At 46.7% G+C, this 20,476-nt stretch overlaps 30 non-coding genes and 13 pseudogenes across 30 annotated transcripts; all 43 read right to left on the minus strand.

Moving 5' to 3' along the window:
• Nucleotides 1-32: 32 nt before the first annotated feature.
• On the minus strand, nt 33-151 carry LOC148792884 (5S ribosomal RNA; annotated as a pseudogene).
• Nucleotides 152-506: 355 nt separating this feature from the next.
• On the minus strand, nt 507-625 carry LOC148792885 (5S ribosomal RNA; annotated as a pseudogene).
• Nucleotides 626-980: 355 nt separating this feature from the next.
• Nucleotides 981-1,099, minus strand: LOC148792886 (5S ribosomal RNA; annotated as a pseudogene).
• Nucleotides 1,100-1,452: 353 nt separating this feature from the next.
• LOC148792887 (5S ribosomal RNA) lies at nt 1,453-1,571 on the minus strand. Its single transcript, XR_016074902.1, has one exon. It is a non-coding gene; the product is annotated as a 5S ribosomal RNA (ribosomal RNA).
• A 355-nt stretch (nt 1,572-1,926) lies between these two features.
• On the minus strand, nt 1,927-2,045 carry LOC148792888 (5S ribosomal RNA). The gene has a single exon (XR_016069991.1). It is a non-coding gene; the product is annotated as a 5S ribosomal RNA (ribosomal RNA).
• Nucleotides 2,046-2,400: 355 nt separating this feature from the next.
• Nucleotides 2,401-2,519, minus strand: LOC148792889 (5S ribosomal RNA). Its single transcript, XR_016068767.1, has one exon. It is a non-coding gene; the product is annotated as a 5S ribosomal RNA (ribosomal RNA).
• A 355-nt stretch (nt 2,520-2,874) lies between these two features.
• On the minus strand, nt 2,875-2,993 carry LOC148792890 (5S ribosomal RNA). The gene has a single exon (XR_016072992.1). It is a non-coding gene; the product is annotated as a 5S ribosomal RNA (ribosomal RNA).
• Nucleotides 2,994-3,347: 354 nt separating this feature from the next.
• On the minus strand, nt 3,348-3,466 carry LOC148792891 (5S ribosomal RNA). The gene has a single exon (XR_016071321.1). It is a non-coding gene; the product is annotated as a 5S ribosomal RNA (ribosomal RNA).
• A 410-nt stretch (nt 3,467-3,876) lies between these two features.
• LOC148792892 (5S ribosomal RNA) lies at nt 3,877-3,998 on the minus strand (annotated as a pseudogene).
• Nucleotides 3,999-4,352: 354 nt separating this feature from the next.
• LOC148792893 (5S ribosomal RNA) lies at nt 4,353-4,471 on the minus strand. The gene has a single exon (XR_016071345.1). It is a non-coding gene; the product is annotated as a 5S ribosomal RNA (ribosomal RNA).
• Nucleotides 4,472-4,826: 355 nt separating this feature from the next.
• Nucleotides 4,827-4,945, minus strand: LOC148792894 (5S ribosomal RNA). Its single transcript, XR_016069311.1, has one exon. It is a non-coding gene; the product is annotated as a 5S ribosomal RNA (ribosomal RNA).
• Nucleotides 4,946-5,300: 355 nt separating this feature from the next.
• On the minus strand, nt 5,301-5,419 carry LOC148792895 (5S ribosomal RNA). Its single transcript, XR_016070564.1, has one exon. It is a non-coding gene; the product is annotated as a 5S ribosomal RNA (ribosomal RNA).
• Nucleotides 5,420-5,773: 354 nt separating this feature from the next.
• On the minus strand, nt 5,774-5,892 carry LOC148792896 (5S ribosomal RNA; annotated as a pseudogene).
• Nucleotides 5,893-6,247: 355 nt separating this feature from the next.
• Nucleotides 6,248-6,366, minus strand: LOC148792897 (5S ribosomal RNA). Its single transcript, XR_016069312.1, has one exon. It is a non-coding gene; the product is annotated as a 5S ribosomal RNA (ribosomal RNA).
• Nucleotides 6,367-6,721: 355 nt separating this feature from the next.
• LOC148792898 (5S ribosomal RNA) lies at nt 6,722-6,840 on the minus strand. The gene has a single exon (XR_016070565.1). It is a non-coding gene; the product is annotated as a 5S ribosomal RNA (ribosomal RNA).
• Nucleotides 6,841-7,194: 354 nt separating this feature from the next.
• LOC148792899 (5S ribosomal RNA) lies at nt 7,195-7,313 on the minus strand (annotated as a pseudogene).
• A 355-nt stretch (nt 7,314-7,668) lies between these two features.
• On the minus strand, nt 7,669-7,787 carry LOC148792900 (5S ribosomal RNA). Its single transcript, XR_016070566.1, has one exon. It is a non-coding gene; the product is annotated as a 5S ribosomal RNA (ribosomal RNA).
• A 354-nt stretch (nt 7,788-8,141) lies between these two features.
• On the minus strand, nt 8,142-8,260 carry LOC148792901 (5S ribosomal RNA; annotated as a pseudogene).
• A 355-nt stretch (nt 8,261-8,615) lies between these two features.
• LOC148792902 (5S ribosomal RNA) lies at nt 8,616-8,734 on the minus strand. The gene has a single exon (XR_016069313.1). It is a non-coding gene; the product is annotated as a 5S ribosomal RNA (ribosomal RNA).
• Nucleotides 8,735-9,089: 355 nt separating this feature from the next.
• LOC148792903 (5S ribosomal RNA) lies at nt 9,090-9,208 on the minus strand. Its single transcript, XR_016070567.1, has one exon. It is a non-coding gene; the product is annotated as a 5S ribosomal RNA (ribosomal RNA).
• A 354-nt stretch (nt 9,209-9,562) lies between these two features.
• On the minus strand, nt 9,563-9,681 carry LOC148792904 (5S ribosomal RNA; annotated as a pseudogene).
• Nucleotides 9,682-10,036: 355 nt separating this feature from the next.
• On the minus strand, nt 10,037-10,155 carry LOC148792905 (5S ribosomal RNA). The gene has a single exon (XR_016069997.1). It is a non-coding gene; the product is annotated as a 5S ribosomal RNA (ribosomal RNA).
• A 354-nt stretch (nt 10,156-10,509) lies between these two features.
• LOC148792906 (5S ribosomal RNA) lies at nt 10,510-10,628 on the minus strand. The gene has a single exon (XR_016073045.1). It is a non-coding gene; the product is annotated as a 5S ribosomal RNA (ribosomal RNA).
• Nucleotides 10,629-10,983: 355 nt separating this feature from the next.
• LOC148792907 (5S ribosomal RNA) lies at nt 10,984-11,102 on the minus strand. The gene has a single exon (XR_016074820.1). It is a non-coding gene; the product is annotated as a 5S ribosomal RNA (ribosomal RNA).
• Nucleotides 11,103-11,456: 354 nt separating this feature from the next.
• LOC148792908 (5S ribosomal RNA) lies at nt 11,457-11,575 on the minus strand. The gene has a single exon (XR_016071322.1). It is a non-coding gene; the product is annotated as a 5S ribosomal RNA (ribosomal RNA).
• Nucleotides 11,576-11,986: 411 nt separating this feature from the next.
• Nucleotides 11,987-12,108, minus strand: LOC148792909 (5S ribosomal RNA; annotated as a pseudogene).
• A 355-nt stretch (nt 12,109-12,463) lies between these two features.
• On the minus strand, nt 12,464-12,582 carry LOC148792910 (5S ribosomal RNA). Its single transcript, XR_016073524.1, has one exon. It is a non-coding gene; the product is annotated as a 5S ribosomal RNA (ribosomal RNA).
• A 354-nt stretch (nt 12,583-12,936) lies between these two features.
• Nucleotides 12,937-13,055, minus strand: LOC148792911 (5S ribosomal RNA). Its single transcript, XR_016071346.1, has one exon. It is a non-coding gene; the product is annotated as a 5S ribosomal RNA (ribosomal RNA).
• A 355-nt stretch (nt 13,056-13,410) lies between these two features.
• Nucleotides 13,411-13,529, minus strand: LOC148792912 (5S ribosomal RNA). Its single transcript, XR_016070717.1, has one exon. It is a non-coding gene; the product is annotated as a 5S ribosomal RNA (ribosomal RNA).
• A 355-nt stretch (nt 13,530-13,884) lies between these two features.
• LOC148792913 (5S ribosomal RNA) lies at nt 13,885-14,003 on the minus strand. The gene has a single exon (XR_016069445.1). It is a non-coding gene; the product is annotated as a 5S ribosomal RNA (ribosomal RNA).
• Nucleotides 14,004-14,357: 354 nt separating this feature from the next.
• LOC148792914 (5S ribosomal RNA) lies at nt 14,358-14,476 on the minus strand (annotated as a pseudogene).
• Nucleotides 14,477-14,886: 410 nt separating this feature from the next.
• LOC148792915 (5S ribosomal RNA) lies at nt 14,887-15,008 on the minus strand (annotated as a pseudogene).
• Nucleotides 15,009-15,363: 355 nt separating this feature from the next.
• LOC148792916 (5S ribosomal RNA) lies at nt 15,364-15,482 on the minus strand. The gene has a single exon (XR_016069100.1). It is a non-coding gene; the product is annotated as a 5S ribosomal RNA (ribosomal RNA).
• Nucleotides 15,483-15,836: 354 nt separating this feature from the next.
• LOC148792917 (5S ribosomal RNA) lies at nt 15,837-15,955 on the minus strand. The gene has a single exon (XR_016071347.1). It is a non-coding gene; the product is annotated as a 5S ribosomal RNA (ribosomal RNA).
• A 355-nt stretch (nt 15,956-16,310) lies between these two features.
• Nucleotides 16,311-16,429, minus strand: LOC148792918 (5S ribosomal RNA). Its single transcript, XR_016070718.1, has one exon. It is a non-coding gene; the product is annotated as a 5S ribosomal RNA (ribosomal RNA).
• Nucleotides 16,430-16,784: 355 nt separating this feature from the next.
• On the minus strand, nt 16,785-16,903 carry LOC148792919 (5S ribosomal RNA). Its single transcript, XR_016069446.1, has one exon. It is a non-coding gene; the product is annotated as a 5S ribosomal RNA (ribosomal RNA).
• Nucleotides 16,904-17,257: 354 nt separating this feature from the next.
• Nucleotides 17,258-17,376, minus strand: LOC148792920 (5S ribosomal RNA; annotated as a pseudogene).
• A 355-nt stretch (nt 17,377-17,731) lies between these two features.
• On the minus strand, nt 17,732-17,850 carry LOC148792921 (5S ribosomal RNA). Its single transcript, XR_016070656.1, has one exon. It is a non-coding gene; the product is annotated as a 5S ribosomal RNA (ribosomal RNA).
• A 354-nt stretch (nt 17,851-18,204) lies between these two features.
• On the minus strand, nt 18,205-18,323 carry LOC148792922 (5S ribosomal RNA). The gene has a single exon (XR_016075298.1). It is a non-coding gene; the product is annotated as a 5S ribosomal RNA (ribosomal RNA).
• A 355-nt stretch (nt 18,324-18,678) lies between these two features.
• Nucleotides 18,679-18,797, minus strand: LOC148792923 (5S ribosomal RNA). Its single transcript, XR_016070376.1, has one exon. It is a non-coding gene; the product is annotated as a 5S ribosomal RNA (ribosomal RNA).
• A 355-nt stretch (nt 18,798-19,152) lies between these two features.
• LOC148792924 (5S ribosomal RNA) lies at nt 19,153-19,271 on the minus strand. Its single transcript, XR_016072371.1, has one exon. It is a non-coding gene; the product is annotated as a 5S ribosomal RNA (ribosomal RNA).
• A 353-nt stretch (nt 19,272-19,624) lies between these two features.
• Nucleotides 19,625-19,743, minus strand: LOC148792925 (5S ribosomal RNA). Its single transcript, XR_016071323.1, has one exon. It is a non-coding gene; the product is annotated as a 5S ribosomal RNA (ribosomal RNA).
• Nucleotides 19,744-20,098: 355 nt separating this feature from the next.
• On the minus strand, nt 20,099-20,217 carry LOC148792926 (5S ribosomal RNA; annotated as a pseudogene).
• Nucleotides 20,218-20,476: the final 259 nt, after the last annotated feature.

Genomic DNA, 20,476 nt, shown 5'->3' on the forward strand with positions numbered 1-20,476 from the left:
ATACGATATTGAAATAAAATATTAATAAAAATGGGGTGCTACACGAGGACTTCCCAAGAGGTCACCCATCCTAGTACTACTCTCGCCCAAGCAAACTTAACTTCGGAGTTATGATGGGATCCGGTGCATTAGTGCTGGTATGATCACACCCGTTTAATTGATGCTCGCTTAGATCTTTATGCACTATCTTGTTCCCCTCCATTAATTGTTTTAGACTTGAAAAAACTGTGTATGCAGCCTTCCTCCCTTGGTAACCGTGCACAAGCTCCTACGTGAGCGGAGTGTTTGCTTTTCAGATCTGCCGCACCTCCGGATAGATGCAATACTATCGCGGGGCCCACAATGCAAGACGAATGCCGAAAGCCCAGTTCTTGCATCGTTCCCATTCAATAATGACGATCGTCCCACAAGTGGTCCGAGTATCCGACGCGTTGTTTGCGCTTGTCTCGCCGAAACGACAAATGGAATTTGCATATACGATATCGAAATAAAATATTAATAAAATTGGGGAGCAACACGAGGACTTCCCAGGAGGTCACCCATCATAGTACTACTCTCACCCAAGCACACTTAACTTCGGAGTTCTGATGAGAGCAGGTGCATTAGTGCTGGTATGATCGCACCCGTTTAATTCATGCTCGCTTAGATCTTTATGCACTATCTTGCTCCCCTCCATTAATTGTTTTAGATTTGAAAAAAGTGTGCATGCAGCCTTCCTCCCTTGGTAACCGTGCACAAGCTCCTACGTGAGCAGAGTGTTTCCTTTTCAGATCTGCCGCACCCCCGGATAGATGCAATACTATCGCGGGGCCCACAATGCGCGACGAATGCCAAAAGCTCGGTTTTTGCACAGTTCCCATTCAGTAATGACGATCGTGCGGCAAATGGTCCGAGTATCCAGCATATTGTTTGCGTTTGTCTCACCGAAACGACAAATGGAATTTGCAAATACGATATCGAAATAAAATATTAATAAAATTGAGGTGCAACATGAGGACTTCCCAAGAGGTCACCCATCCTAATACTACTCTCGCCCAAGCACACTTAACTTCGGAGTTCTGATGGGATCCGGTGCATTAGTGCTGGTATGATCGCTCCCGTTTAATTCATGCTCGCTTAGATCTTTATGCACTATCTTGCTCCCCTCCATTAATTGTTTTAGACTTGAAAAAAGTGTGTATGCAGCCTTCCTCCCTTGGTAACCGTGCACAAGCTCCTACGTGAGCGGTGTGTTTGCTTTTAAGATCTGCCGCACCAGGATAGATGCAATACTATCGCGGGGCCCACAATGCAAGACGAATGCCGAAAGCCCGGTTCTTGCACCGTTCCCATTCAGTAATGACGATCGTGCGGCAAATGGTCCGAGTATCCGGCACGTTGTTTGCGTTTGTCTCGCCGAAACGACAAATGGAATTTGCAAATACGATATCGAAATAAAATATTAATAAAAATGGGGTGCAACACGAGGACTTCCCAAGAGGTCACCCATCCTAGTACTACTCTCGCCCAAGCACACTTAACTTCGGAGTTTTGATGGGATCCGGTGCATTAGTGCTGGTATGATCGCACCCGTTTAATTCATGCTCGCTTAGATCTTTATGCACTATCTTGCTCCCCTCCTTTAATTGTTTTAGACTTGAAAAAACAGTGTATGCAGCCTTCCTCCCTTGGTAACCGTGCACAAGCTCCTACGTGAGCGGAGTGTTTGCTTTTCAGATCTGCCGCACCTCCGGATAGATGCAATACTATCGCGGGGCCCACAATGCATGACGAATGCCGAAAGCCCGGTTCTTGCATCGTTCCCATTCAATAATGACGATCATCCCGCAAGTGGTCCGAGTATCCGACGCGTTGTTTGCGCTTGTCTCGCCGAAACGACAAATGGAATTTGCAAATACGATATCGAAATAAAATATTAATAAAATTGGGTTGCAACACGAGGACTTCCCAGGAGGTCACCCATCCTAGTACTATTCTCGCCCAAGCACACTTAACTTCGGAGTTCTGATGAGATCAGGTGCATTAGTGCTGGTATGATCGCACCCGTTTAATTCAGGCTCGCTTAGATCTTTATGCACTATCTTGCTCCCCTCCATTAATTGTTTTAGATTTGAAAAAAGTGTGCATGCAGCCTTCCTCCCTTGGTAACCGTGCACAAGCTCCTACGTGAGTAGAGTGTTTGCTTTTCAGATCTGCCGCACCCCCGGATAGATGCAATACTATCGCGGGGCCCACAATGCGCGACTAATGCCAAAAGCCCGGTTTTTGCACGGTTCCCATTCAGTAATGAAGATCGTGCCGCAAATGGTCCGAATATCCGACGCGTTGTTTGCGTTTGTCTCGCCGAAACGACAAATGGAATTTGCAAATACGATATCGAAATAAAATATTAATAAAATTGGGGTGCAACTCGAGGACTTCCCAGGAGGTCACCCATCCTAGTACTACTCTCCCCCAAGCACACTTAACTTCGGAGTTCTGATGGGATCCGGTGCGTTAGTGCTAGTATGATCGCACCCGTTTAATTCATGCTCGCTTAGATCTTTATGCACTATCTTGCTCCCCTCCATTAATTGTTTTAGATTTGAAAAAAGTGTGCATGCAGCCTTGCTCCCTTGGTAACCATGCACAAGCTCCTACGTGAGCAGAGTGTTTGCTTTTCAGATCTGCCGCACCCCCGGATAGATGCAATAATATCGCGGGGCCCACAATGCACGACGAATGCCAAAAGCTCGGTTTCTGCACAGTTCCCCTTCAGTAATGACGATCGTGCGGCAAATGGTCCGAGTATCCAGCACATTGTTTGCGTTTGTCTCGCCGAAACGACAAATGGAATTTGCAAATACGATATCGAAATAAAATATTAATAAAATTGGGGTGCAACACGAGGACTTCCCAGGAGGTCACCCATCCAAGTACTACTCTCGCCCAAGCACACTTAACTTCGGAGTTCTGATGGGATCCGGTGCATTAGTGTTGGTATGATCGCACCCGTTTAATTTATGCTCTTTTAGATCTTTATGCATTATCTTGCTCCCCTCCATTAATTGTTTTAGACTTGAAAAAAGTGTGTATGCAGCCTTCCTCCCTTGGTAACCGTGCACAAGCTCCTACGTGAGCGGTGTGTTTGCTTTTCAGATTTGCCGCACCACCGGATAGATGCAATACTATCGCGGGGCCCACAATGCAAGACGAATGCCGAAAGCCCGGTTCATGCACCGTTCCCATTCAGTAATGACGATCGTCCCGCAAGTGGTCCGAGTATCCGACGCGTTGTTTCCAGTTGTCTCGCCGAAACAACAAATGGAATTTGCAAATACAAATCAAAATAAAATATTAATAAAATTGGGGTGCAATACGAGGACTTCCCAGGAGGTCATCCATCCTAGTACTACTCTCGCCCAAGCACGCTTAACTTCGGAGTTCTGATGGGATCCGGTGCATTAGTGCTGGTATGATCGCACCCGTTTAATTCATGCTTGCTTAGATCTTTATGCACTATCTTGCTCCCCTCCATTAATTGTTTTAGACTTGAAAAAAGTGTGTATGCAGCCTTCCTCCCTTGGTAACCGTGCACAAGCTCCAACGTGAGCGGAGTGTTTGCTTTTCAGATTTGCTGCACCACCGGATAAATGCAATACTATCGCGGGGCCCACAATGCATGACGAATGCCAAAAGCCGAGTTTTTGCGAGGTTCCCATTCAGTAATGACGATCGTGCCGCAAATGGTCCGAGTATCCGGCGCGTTGTTTGCGTTTGTCTCGCCGAAACGACAAATGGAATTTGCAAATAGGATATCGAAATAAAATATTAATAAAATTGGGGTGCAACACGTGGACTTCCAAGGAGATCAAGCATCCTTGTACTACTCTCGCCCAAGCACAATTAACTTCGGACTTCCAAGGAGGTCACCCATCCTAGTACTACTCTCGCCCAAGCACACTTAACTTCGGAGTTCTGATGGGATCCGATGCATTAGTGCTGGTATGATCGCACCCGTTTAATTCATGCTCGCTTAGATCTTTATGCACTATCTTGCTCCCCTCCATTAATTGTTTTAGATTTGAAAAAACTGTGTATGCAGCCATCCTCCCTTGGTAACCGTGCACAAGCTCCTACGTGAGCGGAGTGTTTGCTTTTCAGATCTGCCGCACACCCGGATAGATGCAATACTATCGCGGGGCCCACAATGCACGACGAATGCCAAAAGCCCGATTTTTGCACGGTTCCCATTCAGTAATGACGATCGTCCCGCAAGTGGTCCGAGTATCCGACGCGTTGTTTCCAGTTGTCTCGCGGAAACAACAAATGGAATTTGCAAATACAAATCAAAATAAAATATTAATAAAATTGGGGTGCAATACGAGGACTTCCCAGGAGGTCATCCATCCAAGTACTACTCTCGCCCAAGCACGCTTAACTTCGGAGTTCTGATGGGATCCGGTGCATTAGTGCTGGTATGATCGCACCCGTTTAATTCATGCTCGCTTAGATCTTTATGCACTATCTTGCTCCCCTCCATTAATTGTTTTAGACTTGAAAAAAGTGTGTATGCTGCCTTCCTCCATTGGTAACCGTGCACAAGCTCCTACGTGAGCGGAGTGTTTGCTTTTCAGATCTGCCGCACCACCGGATAATTGCAATACTATCGTGGGGCCCACAATGCACGACGAATGCCAAAAGCCGAGTTTTTGCACGGTTCCCATTCAGTAGTGACGCTCGTGCCGCAAATGGTCCGAGTATCCGGCGCGTTGTTTGCGTTTGTCTCGCCGAAACGACAAATGGAATTTGCAAATAGGATATCAAAATAAAATATTAATAAAATTAGGGTGCAACAAGAGGACTTCCCAAGAGGTCACCCAACCTAGTACTACTCTCGCCCAAGCACACTTAACTTCAGAGTTCTGATGGGATCCGGTGCATTAGTGCTGGTATGATCGCACCCGTTTAATTCATGCTCGCTTAGATCTTTATGCACTATCTTGCTCCCCTCCTTTAATTGCTTTAGACTTGAAAAAACTGTGTATGCAGCCTTCCTCCCTTGGTAACCGTGCACAAGCTCCTACGTGAGCGGAGTGTTTGCTTTTCAGATCTGCCGCACCTCCGGATAGATGCAATACTATCGCGGGGCCCACAATGCATGACGAATGCCGAAAGCCCGGTTCTTGCAACGTTCCCATTCAATAATGACGATCGTCCCGCAAGTGGTCCGAGTATCCGACGCGTTGTTTGCGCTTGTCTCGCCGAAACGACAAATGGAATTTGCAAATACGATATCGAAATAAAATATTAATAAAATTGGGTTGCAACACGAGGACTTCCCAGGAGGTCACCCATCCTAGTACTACTCTCGCCAAAGCACAATTAACTTCGGAGTTCTGATGGGATCCGGTGCATTGGTGCTGGTATGATCGCACCCGTTTAATTCATGCTCGCTTAGATCTTTATGCACTATCTTGCTCCCTCCTTTAATTGTCTTAGACTTGAAAAAACTGTGTATGCAGCCTTCCTCCCTTGGTAACCGTGCACAAGCTCCTACGTGAAAGGAGTGTTTGCTTTTTAGATCTGCCGCACCTCCGGATAGATGCAATACTATCGCGGGGCCCACAATGCATGACGAATGCCGAAAGCCCGATTCTTGCATCGTTCCCATTCAATAATGACGATCGTCCCGCAAGTGGTCCGAGTATCCGACGCGTTGTTTGCGTTTGTCTCGCCGAAACGACAAATGGAATTTGCAAATACGATATCGAAATAAAATATTAATAAAATTGGGGAGCAACACGAGGACTTCCCAGGAGGTCACCCATCCTAGTAATACTCTCGCCCAAGCACACTTAACTTCGGAGTTCTGATGAGAGCAGGTGCATTAGTGCTGGTATGATCGCACCCGTTTAATTCATGCTCGCTTAGATCTTTATGCACTATCTTGCTCCCCTCCATTAATTGTTTTAGACTTGAAAAAAGTGTGTATGCTGCCTTCCTCCATTGGTAACCGTGCACAAGCTCCTACGTGAGCGGAGTGTTTGCTTTTCAGATCTGCCGCACCACCGGATAATTGCAATACTATCGTGGGGCCCACAATGCACGACGAATGCCAAAAGCCGAGTTTTTGCACGGTTCCCATTCAGTAGTGACGCTCGTGCCGCAAATGGTCCGAGTATCCGGCGCGTTGTTTGCGTTTGTCTCGCCGAAACGACAAATGGAATTTGCAAATAGGATATCAAAATAAAATATTAATAAAATTAGGGTGCAACAAGAGGACTTCCCAAGAGGTCACCCAACCTAGTACTACTCTCGCCCAAGCACACTTAACTTCAGAGTTCTGATGGGATCCGGTGCATTAGTGCTGGTATGATCGCACCCGTTTAATTCATGCTCGCTTAGATCTTTATGCACTATCTTGCTCCCCTCCTTTAATTGCTTTAGACTTGAAAAAACTGTGTATGCAGCCTTCCTCCCTTGGTAACCGTGCACAAGCTCCTACGTGAGCGGAGTGTTTGCTTTTCAGATCTGCCGCACCTCCGGATAGATGCAATACTATCGCGGGGCCCACAATGCATGACGAATGCCGAAAGACCGGTTCTTGCAACGTTCCCATTCAATAATGACGATCGTCCCGCAAGTGGTCCGAGTATCCGACGCGTTGTTTGCGCTTGTCTCGCCGAAACGACAAATGGAATTTGCAAATACGATATCGAAATAAAATATTAATAAAATTGGGTTGCAACACGAGGACTTCCCAGGAGGTCACCCATCCTAGTACTACTCTCGCCAAAGCACAATTAACTTCGGAGTTCTGATGGGATCCGGTGCATTGGTGCTGGTATGATCGCACCCGTTTAATTCATGCTCGCTTAGATCTTTATGCACTATCTTGCTCCCTCCTTTAATTGTTTTAGACTTGAAAAAACTGTGTATGCAGCCTTCCTCCCTTGGTAACCGTGCACAAGCTCCTACGTGAAAGGAGTGTTTGCTTTTTAGATCTGCCGCACCTCCGGATAGATGCAATACTATCGCGGGGCCCACAATGCATGACGAATGCCGAAAGCCCGATTCTTGCATCGTTCCCATTCAATAATGACGATCGTCCCGCAAGTGGTCCGAGTATCCGACGCGTTGTTTGCGTTTGTCTCGCCGAAACGACAAATGGAATTTGCAAATACGATATCGAAATAAAATATTAATAAAATTGGGGAGCAACACGAGGACTTCCCAGGAGGTCACCCATCCTAGTAATACTCTCGCCCAAGCACACTTAACTTCGGAGTTCTGATGAGAGCAGGTGCATTAGTGCTGGTATGATCGCACCCGTTTAATTCATGCTCGCTTAGATCTTTATGCACTATCTTGCTCCCCTCCTTTAATTGCTTTAGACTTGAAAAAACTGTGTATGCAGCCTTCCTCCCTTGGTAACCGTGCACAAGCTCCTACGTGAGCGGAGTGTTTGCTTTTCAGATCTGCCGCACCTCCAGATAGATGCAATACTATCGCGGGGCCCACAATGCATGACGAATGCCGAAAGCCCGGTTCTTGCAACGTTCCCATTCAATAATGACGATCGTCCCGCAAGTGGTCCGAGTATCCGACGCGTTGTTTGCGCTTGTCTCGCCGAAACGACAAATGGAATTTGCAAATACGATATCGAAATAAAATATTAATAAAATTGGGTTGCAACACGAGGACTTCCCAGGAGGTCACCCATCCTAGTACTACTCTCGCCAAAGCACAATTAACTTCGGAGTTCTGATGGGATCCGGTGCATTGGTGCTGGTATGATCGCACCCGTTTAATTCATGCTCGCTTAGATCTTTATGCACTATCTTGCTCCCTCCTTTAATTGTCTTAGACTTGAAAAAACTGTGTATGCAGCCTTCCTCCCTTGGTAACCGTGCACAAGCTCCTACGTGAAAGGAGTGTTTGCTTTTTAGATCTGCCGCACCTCCGGATAGATGCAATACTATCGCGGGGCCCACAATGCATGACGAATGCCGAAAGCCCGATTCTTGCATCGTTCCCATTCAATAATGACGATCGTCCCGCAAGTGGTCCGAGTATCCGACGCGTTGTTTGCGTTTGTCTCGCCGAAACGACAAATGGAATTTGCAAATACGATATCGAAATAAAATATTAATAAAATTGGGGAGCAACACGAGGACTTCCCAGGAGGTCACCCATCCTAGTAATACTCTCGCCCAAGCACACTTAACTTCGGAGTTCTGATGAGAGCAGGTGCATTAGTGCTGGTATGATCGCACCCGTTTAATTCATGCTCGCTTAGATCTTTATGCACTATCTTGCTCCCCTCCATTAATTGTTTTAGACTTGAAAAAAGTGTGTATGCTGCCTTCCTCCATTGGTAACCGTGCACAAGCTCCTACGTGAGCGGAGTGTTTGCTTTTCAGATCTGCCGCACCACCGGATAATTGCAATACTATCGTGGGGCCCACAATGCACGACGAATGCCAAAAGCCGAGTTTTTGCACGGTTCCCATTCAGTAGTGACGCTCGTGCCGCAAATGGTCCGAGTATCCGGCGCGTTGTTTGCGTTTGTCTCGCCGAAACGACAAATGGAATTTGCAAATAGGATATCAAAATAAAATATTAATAAAATTAGGGTGCAACAAGAGGACTTCCCAAGAGGTCACCCAACCTAGTACTACTCTCGCCCAAGCACACTTAACTTCAGAGTTCTGATGGGATCCGGTGCATTAGTGCTGGTATGATCGCACCCGTTTAATTCATGCTCGCTTAGATCTTTATGCACTATCTTGCTCCCCTCCTTTAATTGCTTTAGACTTGAAAAAACTGTGTATGCAGCCTTCCTCCCTTGGTAACCGTGCACAAGCTCCTACGTGAGCGGAGTGTTTGCTTTTCAGATCTGCCGCACCTCCGGATAGATGCAATACTATCGCGGGGCCCACAATGCATGACGAATGCCGAAAGCCCGGTTCTTGCAACGTTCCCATTCAATAATGACGATCGTCCCGCAAGTGGTCCGAGTATCCGACGCGTTGTTTGCGCTTGTCTCGCCGAAACGACAAATGGAATTTGCAAATACGATATCGAAATAAAATATTAATAAAATTGGGTTGCAACACGAGGACTTCCCAGGAGGTCACCCATCCTAGTACTACTCTCGCCAAAGCACAATTAACTTCGGAGTTCTGATGGGATCCGGTGCATTGGTGCTGGTATGATCGCACCCGTTTAATTCATGCTCGCTTAGATCTTTATGCACTATCTTGCTCCCTCCTTTAATTGTTTTAGACTTGAAAAAACTGTGTATGCAGCCTTCCTCCCTTGGTAACCGTGCACAAGCTCCTACGTGAAAGGAGTGTTTGCTTTTTAGATCTGCCGCACCTCCGGATAGATGCAATACTATCGCGGGGCCCACAATGCATGACGAATGCCGAAAGCCCGATTCTTGCATCGTTCCCATTCAATAATGACGATCGTCCCGCAAGTGGTCCGAGTATCCGACGCGTTGTTTGCGTTTGTCTCGCCGAAACGACAAATGGAATTTGCAAATACGATATCGAAATAAAATATTAATAAAATTGGGGAGCAACACGAGGACTTCCCAGGAGGTCACCCATCCTAGTAATACTCTCGCCCAAGCACACTTAACTTCGGAGTTCTGATGAGAGCAGGTGCATTAGTGCTGGTATGATCGCACCCGTTTAATTCATGCTCGCTTAGATCTTTATGCACTATCTTGCTCCCCTCCATTAATTGTTTTAGATTTGAAAAAAGTGTGCATGCAGCCTTCCTCCCTTGGTAACCGTGAAGAAGCTCCTACGTGAGCAGAGTGTTTGCTTTTCAGATCTGCCGCACCCCCGGATAGATGCAATACTATCGCGGGGCCCACAATGCGCGACGAATGCCAAAAGCTCGGTTTTTGCACAGTTCCCATTCAGTAATGACGATCGTGCGGCAAATGGTCCGAGTATCCAGCACATTGTTTGCGTTTGTCTCGCCGAAACGACAAATGAAATTTGCAAATACGATATCGAAATAAAATATTAATAAAATTGAGGTGCAACACGAGGACTTCCCAAGAGGTCACCCATCCTAATACTACTCTCTCCCAAGCACACTTAACTTCGGAGTTCTGATGGGATCCGGTGCATTAGTGCTGGTATGATCGCACCCGTTTAATTCATGCTCGCTTAGATCTTTATGCACTATCTTGCTCCCCTCCATTAATTGTTTTAGACTTGAAAAAAGTGTGTATGCAGCCTTCCTCCCTTGGTAACCGTGCACAAGCTCCTACGTGAGCGGTGTGTTTGCTTTTCAGATCTGCCGCACCCCCGGATAGATGCAATACTATCGCGAGGCCCACAATGCAAGACGAATGCCGAAAGCCCGGTTCTTGCACCGTTCCCATTCAGTAATGACGATCGTCCCGCAAGTGGTCCGAGTATCCGATGCGTTATTTCCAGTTATCTCGCTGAAACAACTAATGGAATTTGCAAATACAAATCAAAATAAAATATTAATAAAATTGGGGTGCAATACGAGGACTTGCCATGAGGTCACCCATCCTAGTACTACTCTCGCCCAAGCACGCTTAACTTCGGAGTTCTGATGGGATCCGGTGCATTAGTGCTGGTATGATCGCACCCGTTTAATTCATGCTCGTTTAGATCTTTATGCACTATTTTGCTCCCCTCCATTAATTGTTTTAGACTTGAAAAAACGGTGTATGCAGCCTTCCTCCCTTGGTAACCGTGCACAAGCTCCTACGTGAGCAGAGTGTTTGTTTTTCAGATCTGCCGCACCCCCGGATAGATGCAATACTATCGCGGGGCCCACAATGCACGAAGAATGCCAAAAGCCCGGTTTTTGCACGGTTCCCATTCAGTAATGACGATCGTGCCGCAAATGGTCCGAGTATCCGGCGCGTTGTTTGCGTTTGTCTCGCCGAAACGACAAATGGAATTTGCAAATAGGATTTCGAAATAAAATATTAATAAAATTGGGGTGCAACACGAGGACTTCCAAGGAGGTCACCCATCCTAATACTACTCTCGCCCAAGCACACTTAACTTCGGAGTTCTGATGGGATCCGGTGCATTAGTGCTGGTATGATCGCACCCGTTTAATTCATGCTCGCTAAGATCTTTATGCACTATCTTGCTCCCCTCCATTAATTGTTTTAGACTTGAAAAAAGTGTGTATGCAGCCTTCCTCCCTTGGTAACCGTGCACAACCTCCTACGTGAGCGGTGTGTTTGCTTTTCAGATCTGCCGCACCACCGGATAGATGCAATAATATCGCGGGGCCCACAATGCAAGACGAATGCCGAAAGCCCGGATCATGCACCGTTCCCATTCAGTAATGACGATCGTCCCGCAAGTGGTCCGAATATCCGACGCGTTGTTTCCAGTTGTCTCGCCGAAACAACAAATGGAATTTGCAAATACAAATCTAAATAAAATATTAATAAAATTGGGGTGCAATACGAGGACTTCCCAGGAGGTCATCCATCCTAGTACTACTCTCGCCCAAGCACGCTTAACTTCGGAGTTCTGATGGGATCCGGTGCATTAGTGCTGGTATGATCGCACCCGTTTAATTCATGCTTTGCTTAGATCTTTATGCACTATTTTGCTCCCCTCCATTAATTGTTTTAGACTTGAAAAAAGTGTGTATGCAGCCTTCCTCCCTTGGTAACCGTGCACAAGCTCCAACGTGAGCGGAGTGTTTGCTTTTCAGATTTGCTGCACCACCGGATAAATGCAATACTATCGCGGGGCCCACAATGCATGACGAAAGCCAAAAGCCGAGTTTTTGCGAGGTTCCCATTCAGTAATGACGATCGTGCCGCAAATGGTCCGAGTATCCGGCGCGTTGTTTGCGTTTGTCTCGCCGAAACGACAAATGGAATTTGCAAATAGGATATCGAAATAAAATATTAATAAAATTGGGGTGCAACACGTGGACTTCCAAGGAGATCACCCATCCTAGTACTACTCGCGCCCAAGCACACTTAACTTCGGACTTCCAAGGAGGTCACCCATCCTAGTACTACTCTCGCCCAAGCACACTTAACTTCGGAGTTCTGATGGGATCCGGTGCATTAGTGCTGGTATGATCGCACCCGTTTAATTCATGCTCGCTTAGATCTTTATGCACTATCTTGCTCCCCTCCATTAATTGTTTTAGACTTGAAAAAAATGTGTATGCAGCCTTCCTCCCTTGGTAACCGTGCACAAGCTCCTACGTGAGCGGAGTGTTTGCTTTTCAGATCTGCCGCACCCCCGGATAGATGCAATACTATCGCGGGGCCCACAATGCACGACGAATTCCAAAAGCCCGGTTTTTGCACGGTTCCCATTCAGTAATGACGATCGTGCGGCAAATGGTCCGAGTATCCGGCACGTTGTTTGCGTTTGTCTCGCCGAAACGACAAATGGAATTTGCAAATACGATATCGAAATAAAATATTAATAAAATTGGGGTGCAACACGAGGACTTCCCAGGAGGTCACCCATCCTAGTACTACTCTCGCCCAAGCACATTTAACTTCGGAGTTCTGATGGGATCCGGTGCATTATTGCTGGTATGATCGCACCCGTTTAATTCATGCTCGCTTAGATCTTTATGCACTATCTTGCTCCCCTCCATTAATTGTTTTAGACTTGAAAAAATTGTGTATGCTGCCTTCCTCCCTTGGTAACTTTGCACAAGCTCCTACGTGAGCGGTGTGTTTGCTTTTCAGATCTGCCGCACCACCGGATAGATGCAATACTATCGCGAGGCCCACAATGCAAGACGAATGCCGAAAGCCCGGTTCTTGCACCGTTCCCATTCAGTAATGACGATCGTCCCGCAAGTGGTCCGAGTATCCGACGCGTTGTTTCCAGTTGTCTCGCCGAAACAACAAATGGAATTTGCAAATACAAATCAAAATAAAATATTAATAAAATTGGGGTGCAATACGAGGACTTCCCAGGAGGTCATCCATCCAAGTACTACTCTCGCCCAAGCACGCTTAACTTCGGAGTTCTGATGGGATCCGGTGCATTAGTGCTGGTATGATCGCACCCGTTTAATTCATGCTCGCTTAGATCTTTATGCACTATCTTGCTCCCCTCCATTAATTGTTTTAGACTTGAAAAAAGTGTGTATGCTGCCTTCCTCCATTGGTAACCGTGCACAAGCTCCTACGTGAGCGGAGTGTTTGCTTTTCAGATCTGCCGCACCACCGGATAATTGCAATACTATCGTGGGGCCCACAATGCACGACGAATGCCAAAAGCCGAGTTTTTGCACGGTTCCCATTCAGTAGTGACGATCGTGCCGCAAATGGTCCGAGTATCCGGCGCGTTGTTTGCGTTTGTCTCGCCGAAACGGCAAATGGAATTTGCAAATAGGATATCGAAATAAAATATTAATAAAATTACGGTGCAACAAGAGGACTTCCCAAGAGGTCACCCAACCTAGTACTACTCTCGCCCAAGCACACTTAACTTCAGAGTTCTGATGGGATCCGGTGCATTAGTGCTGGTATGATCGCACCCGTTTAATTCATGCTCGCTTAGATCTTTATGCACTATCTTGCTCCCCTCCTTTAATTGCTTTAGACTTGAAAAAACTGTGTATGCAGCCTTCCTCCCTTGGTAACCGTGCACAAGCTCCTACGTGAGCGGAGTGTTTGCTTTTCAGATCTGCCGCACCTCCGGATAGATGCAATACTATCGCGGGGCCCACAATGCATGACGAATGCCGAAAGCCCGGTTCTTGCAACGTTCCCATTCAATAATGACGATCGTCCCGCAAGTGGTCCGAGTATCCGACGCGTTGTTTGCGCTTGTCTCGCCGAAACGACAAATGGAATTTGCAAATACGATATCGAAATAAAATATTAATAAAATTGGGTTGCAACACGAGGACTTCCCAGGAGGTCACCCATCCTAGTACTACTCTCGCCAAAGCACACTTAACTTCGGAGTTCTGATGGGATCCGGTGCATTGGTGCTGGTATGATCGCACCCGTTTAATTCATGCTCGCTTAGATCTTTATGCACTATCTTGCTCCCTCCTTTAATTGTTTTAGACTTGAAAAAACTGTGTATGCAGCCTTTCTCCCTTGGTAACCGTGCACAAGCTCCTACGTGAAAGGAGTGTTTGCTTTTTAGATCTGCCACACCTCCGGATAGATGCAATACTATCGCGGGGCCCACAATGCATGATGAATGCCGAAAGCCCGGTTCTTGCATCGTTCCCATTCAATAATGACGATCGTCCCGCAAGTGGTCCGAGTATCCGACGCGTTGTTTGCGTTTGTCTCGTCTAAACGACAAATGGAATTTGCAAATACGATATCGAAATAAAATATTAATAAAATTGGGGAGCAACACGAGGACTTCCCAGGAGGTCACCCATCCTAGTAATAATCTCGCCCAAGCACACTTAATTTCGGAGTTCTGATGAGAGCAGGTGCATTAGTGCTGGTATGATCGCACCCGTTCAATTCATGCTCGCTTAGATCTTTATGCACTATCTTGCTCCCCTCCATTAATTGTTTTAGACTTGAAAAAAATGTGTATGCAGCCTTCCTCCCTTGGTAACCGTGCACAAGCTCCTACGTGAGCGGAGTGTTTGCTTTTCAGATCTGCCGCACCCCCGGATAGATGCAATACTATCGCGGGGCCCACAATGCACGACGAATGCCAAAAGCCCGGTTTTTGCACGGTTCCCATTCAGCAATGACGATCGTGCGGCAAATGGTCCGAGTATCCGGCACGTTGTTTGCGTTTGTCTCGCCGAAACGACAAATGGAATTTGCAAATACGATATCGAAATAAAATATTAATAAAATTGGGGTGCAACACGTGGACTTCCAAGGAGATCACCCATCCTAGTACTACTCGCGCCCAAGCACACTTAACTTCGGACTTCCAAGGAGGTCACCCATCCTAGTACTACTCTCGCCCAAGCACACTTAACTTCGGAGTTCTGATGGGATCCGGTGCATTAGTGCTGGTATGATCGCACCCGTTTAATTCATGCTCGCTTAGATCTTTATGCACTATCTTGCTCCCCTCCATTAATTGTTTTAGACTTGAAAAAAATGGGTATGCAGCCTTCCTCCCTTGGTAACCGTGCACAAGCTCCTACGTGAGCGGAGTGTTTGCTTTTCAGATCTGCCGCACCCCCGGATAGATGCAATACTATCGCGGGGCCCACAATGCACGACGAATGCCAAAAGCCCGGTTTTTGCACGGTTCCCATTCAGCAATGACGATCGTGCGGCAAATGGTCCGAGTATCCGGCACGTTGTTTGCGTTTGTCTCGCCGAAACGACAAATGGAATTTGCAAATACGATATCGAAATAAAATATTAATAAAATTGGGGTGCAACACGACGACTTCCCAGGAGGTCACCCATCCTAGTACTACTCTCGCCCAAGCACATTTAACTTCGGAGTTCTGATGGGATCCGGTGCATTATTGCTGGTATGATCGCACCCGTTTAATTCATGCTCGTTTAGATCTTTATGCACTATCTTGCTCCCCTCCATTAATTGTTTTAGACTTGAAAAAATTGTGTATGCTGCCTTCCTCCCTTGGTAACTTTGCACAAGCTCCTACGTGAGCGGTGTGTTTGCTTTTCAGATCTGCCGCACCACCGGATAGATGCAATACTATCGCGAGGCCCACAATGCAAGACGAATGCCGAAAGCCCGGTTCTTGCACCGTTCCCATTCAGTAATGACGATCGTCCCGCAAGTGGTCCGAGTATCCGACGCGTTGTTTCCAGTTGTCTCGCCGAAACAACAAATGGAATTTGCAAATACAAATCAAAATAAAATATTAATAAAATTGGGGTGCAATACGAGGACTTCCCAGGAGGTCATCCATCCAAGTACTACTCTCGCCCAAGCACGCTTAACTTCGGAGTTCTGATGGGATCCGGTGCATTAGTGCTGGTATGATCGCACCCGTTTAATTCATGCTCGCTTAAATCTTTATGCACTATCTTGCTCCCCTCCATTAATTGTTTTAGACTTGAAAAAAGTGTGTATGCTGCCTTCCTCCATTGGTAACCGTGCACAAGCTCCTACGTGAGCGGAGTGTTTGCTTTTCAGATCTGCCGCACCACCGGATAATTGCAATACTATCGTGGGGCCCACAATGCACGACGAATGCCAAAAGCCGAGTTTTTGCACGGTTCCCATTCAGTAGTGACGATCGTGCCGCAAATGGTCCGAGTATCCGGCGCGTTGTTTGCGTTTGTCTCGCCGAAACGGCAAATGGAATTTGCAAATAGGATATCGAAATAAAATATTAATAAAATTACGGTGCAACAAGAGGACTTCCCAAGAGGTCACCCAACCTAGTACTACTCTCGCCCAAGCACACTTAACTTCAGAGTTCTGATGGGATCCGGTGCATTAGTGCTGGTATGATCGCACCCGTTTAATTCATGCTTGCTTAGATCTTTATGCACTATCTTGCTCCCCTCCTTTAATTGCTTTAGACTTGAAAAAACTGTGTATGCAGCCTTCCTCCCTTGGTAACCGTGCACAAGCTCCTACGTGAGCGGAGTGTTTGCTTTTCAGATCTGCCGCACCTCCGGATAGATGCAATACTATCGCGGGGCCCACAATGCATGACGAATGCCGAAAGCCCGGTTCTTGCAACGTTCCCATTCAATAATGACGATCGTCCCGCAAGTGGTCCGAGTATCCGACGCGTTGTTTGCGCTTGTCTCGCCGAAACGACAAATGGAATTTGCAAATACGATATCGAAATAAAATATTAATAAAATTGGGTTGCAACACGAGGACTTCCCAGGAGGTCACCCATCCTAGTACTACTCTCGCCAAAGCACACTTAACTTCGGAGTTCTGATGGGATCCGGTGCATTGGTGCTGGTATGATCGCACCCGTTTAATTCATGCTCGCTTAGATCTTTATGCACTATCTTGCTCCCTCCTTTAATTGTTTTAGACTTGAAAAAACTGTGTATGCAGCCTTCCTCCCTTGGTAACCGTGCACAAGCTCCTACGTGAAAGGAGTGTTTGCTTTTTAGATCTGCCACACCTCCGGATAGATGCAATACTATCGCGGGGCCCACAATGCATGATGAATGCCGAAAGCCCGGTTCTTGCATCGTTCCCATTCAATAATGACGATCGTCCCGCAAGTGGTCCGAGTATCCGACGCGTTGTTTGCGTTTGTCTCGCCGAAACGACAAATGGAATTTGCAAATACGATATCGAAATAAAATATTAATAAAATTGGGGAGCAACACGAGGACTTCCCAGGAGGTCACCCATCCTAGTAATAATCTCGCCCAAGCACACTTAACTTCGGAGTTCTGATGAGAGCAGGTGCATTAGTGCTGGTATGATCGCACCCGTTCAATTCATGCTCGCTTAGATCTTTATGCACTATCTTGCTCCCCTCCATTAATTATTTTAGATTTGAAAAAAGTGTGCATGCAGCCTTCCTCCCTTGGTAACCGTGAAGAAGCTCCTACGTGAGCAGAGTGTTTGCTTTTCAGATCTGCCGCACCCCCGGATAGATGCAATACTATCGCGGGGCCCACAATGCGCGACGAATGCCAAAAGCTCGGTTTTTGCACAGTTCCCATTCAGTAATGACGATCGTGCGGCAAATGGTCCGAGTATCCAGCACATTGTTTGCGTTTGTCTCGCCGAAACGACAAATGAAATTTGCAAATACGATATCGAAATAAAATATTAATAAAATTGAGGTGCAACACGAGGACTTCCCAAGAGGACACCCATCCTAATACTACTCTCTCCCAAGCACACTTAACTTCGGAGTTCTGATGGGATCCGGTGCATTAGTGCTGGTATGATCGCACCCGTTTAATTCATGCTCGCTTAGATCTTTATGCACTATCTTGCTCCCCTCCATTAATTGTTTTAGACTTGAAGAAAGTGTGTATGCAGCCTTCCTCCCTTGGTAACCGTGCACAAGCTCCTACGTGAGCGGTGTGTTTGCTTTTCAGATCTGCCGCACCCCCGGATAGATGCAATACTATCGCGAGGCCCACAATGCAAAACGAATGCCGAAAGCCCGGTTCTTGCACCGTTCCCATTCAGTAATGACGATCGTCCCGCAAGTGGTCCGAGTATCCGACGCGTTATTTCCAGTTATCTCGCTGAAACAACTAATGGAATTTGCAAATACAAATCAAAATAAAATATTAATAAAATTGGGGTGCAACACGAGGACTTGCCATGAGGTCACCCATCCTAGTACTACTCTCGCCCAAGCACGCTTAACTTCGGAGTTCTGATGGGATCCGGTGCATTAGTGCTGGTATGATCGCACACGTTTAATTCATGCTCGTTTAGATCTTTATGCACTATTTTGCTCCCCTCAATTAATTGTTTTAGACTTGAAAAAACGGTGTATGCAGCCTTCCTCCCTTGGGAACCGTGCACAAGCTCCTACGTGAGCAGAGTGTTTGTTTTTCAGATCTGCCGCACCCCCGGATAGATGCAATACTATCGCGGGGCCCACAATGCACGAAGAATGCCAAAAGCCCGGTTTTTGCACGGTTCCCATTCAGTAATGACGATCGTGCCGCAAATGGTCCGAGTATCCGGCGTGTTGTTTGCGTTTGTCTCGCCGAAACGACAAATGGAATTTGCAAATACGATATCGAAATAAAATATTAATAAAATTGGGGTGCAACACGAGGACTTCTCAGGAGGTCACCCATCCTATTATTACTCTCGCCCAAGCACACTTAACTTCGGAGTTCTGATGGGATCCGGTGCATTAGTGCTGGTATTATCGCACCCGTTTAATTCATGCTCGCTTAGATCTTTATGCACTATCTTGCTCCCCTCCATTAATTGTTTCAGATTTGAAAAAAGTGTGCATGCAGCCTTCCTCCCTTGGTAACCGTGCACAAACTCCTACGTGAGCAGAGTGTTTGCTTTTCAGATATGCCGCACCCCCGGATAGATGCAACACTATCGCGGGGCCCACAATGCACGACGAATGTCAAAAGCCCAGTTTTTGCACGGTTCCCATTCAGTAATGACGATCGTGCGGCAAATGGTCCGAGTATCCGGCACGTTGTTTGCGTTTGTCTCGCCGAAACGACAAATGGAATTTGCAAATACGATATCGAAATAAAATATTAATTAAAATGGGGTGCAAAACGAGGACTTCCCAAGAGGTCACCCATCCTAGTACTACTCTCGCCCAAGCACACTTAACTTCGGAGTTCTGATGGGATCCGGTGCATTAGTGCTGGTATGATCGCACCCGTTTAATTCATGCTCGCTTAGATCTTTATGCACTATCTTGCACCCTCCATTAATTGTTTTAGACTTGAAAAAACTGTGTATGCAGCCTTCCTCCCTTGGTAACCGTGCACAAGCTCCTACGTGAGCGGAGTGTTTGCTTTTCAGATCTGCCGCACCTTCGAATAGATGCAATACTACCACGGGGCCCACAATGCATGACGAATGCCGAAAGCCCGGTTCTAGCATCGTTCCCATTCAGTAATGACGATCGTCCCGCAAGTGGTCCGAGTATCCGACGCGTTGTTTCCAGTTGTCTCGCCGAAACAACAAATGGAATTTCCAAATACAAATCAAAATAAAATATTAATAAAATTGGGGTGCAATACGAGGACTTCCCAGGAGGTCATCCATCCTAGTACTACTCTCGCCCAAGCACGCTTAACTTCGGAGTTCTGATGGGATCCGGTGCATTAGTGCTGGTATGATCGCACCCGTTTAATTCATGCTCGCTTAGATCTTTATGCACTATCTTGCTCCCCTCCATTAATTGTTTTAGACTTGAAAAAAGTGTGTATGCAGCCTTCCTCCCTTGGTAACCGTGCACTAGCTCCTACGTGAGCGGAGTGTTTGCTTTTCAGATTTGCTGCACCACCGGATAAATGCAATACTATCGCGGGGCCCACAATGCACGACGAATGCCAAAAGCCGAGTTTTTGCACGGTTCCCATTCAGTAATGACGATCGTGCCGCAAATTGTCCGAGTATCCGGCGCGTTGTTTGCGTTTGTCTAGCCGAAACGACAAATGGAATTTGCAAATAGGACATCGAAATTAAATATTAATAAAATTGTTGTGCAACACGAGGACTTCCAAGGAGGTCACCCATCCTGGTACTACTCTCGCCCAAGCACACCTAACTTCGGAGTTCTGATGGGATCCGGTGCGTTAGTGCTGGTATGATCGCACCCGTTTAATTCATGCTCGCTTAGATCTTTATGCACTATCTTGCTCCCCTCCATTAATTGTTTTAGACTTGAAAAATCTGTGTATGCAGCCTTCCTACCTTGGTAACCGTGCACAAGCTCCTACGGGAGCAGAGTGTTTGTTTTTCAGATCTGCCGCACCCCCGGATAGATGCAATACTATCTCGGGGCCCACAATGCACGACGAATGCCAAAAGCCCGGTTTTTGCACGGTTCCCATTCAGTAATGACGATCGTTCGGCTA

Source organism: Nelumbo nucifera, chromosome 4 (assembly GCF_055504915.1).
Source record: "Nelumbo nucifera cultivar China Antique chromosome 4, China Antique-T2T, whole genome shotgun sequence".
Lineage (NCBI taxonomy): Eukaryota > Viridiplantae > Streptophyta > Magnoliopsida > Proteales > Nelumbonaceae > Nelumbo > Nelumbo nucifera.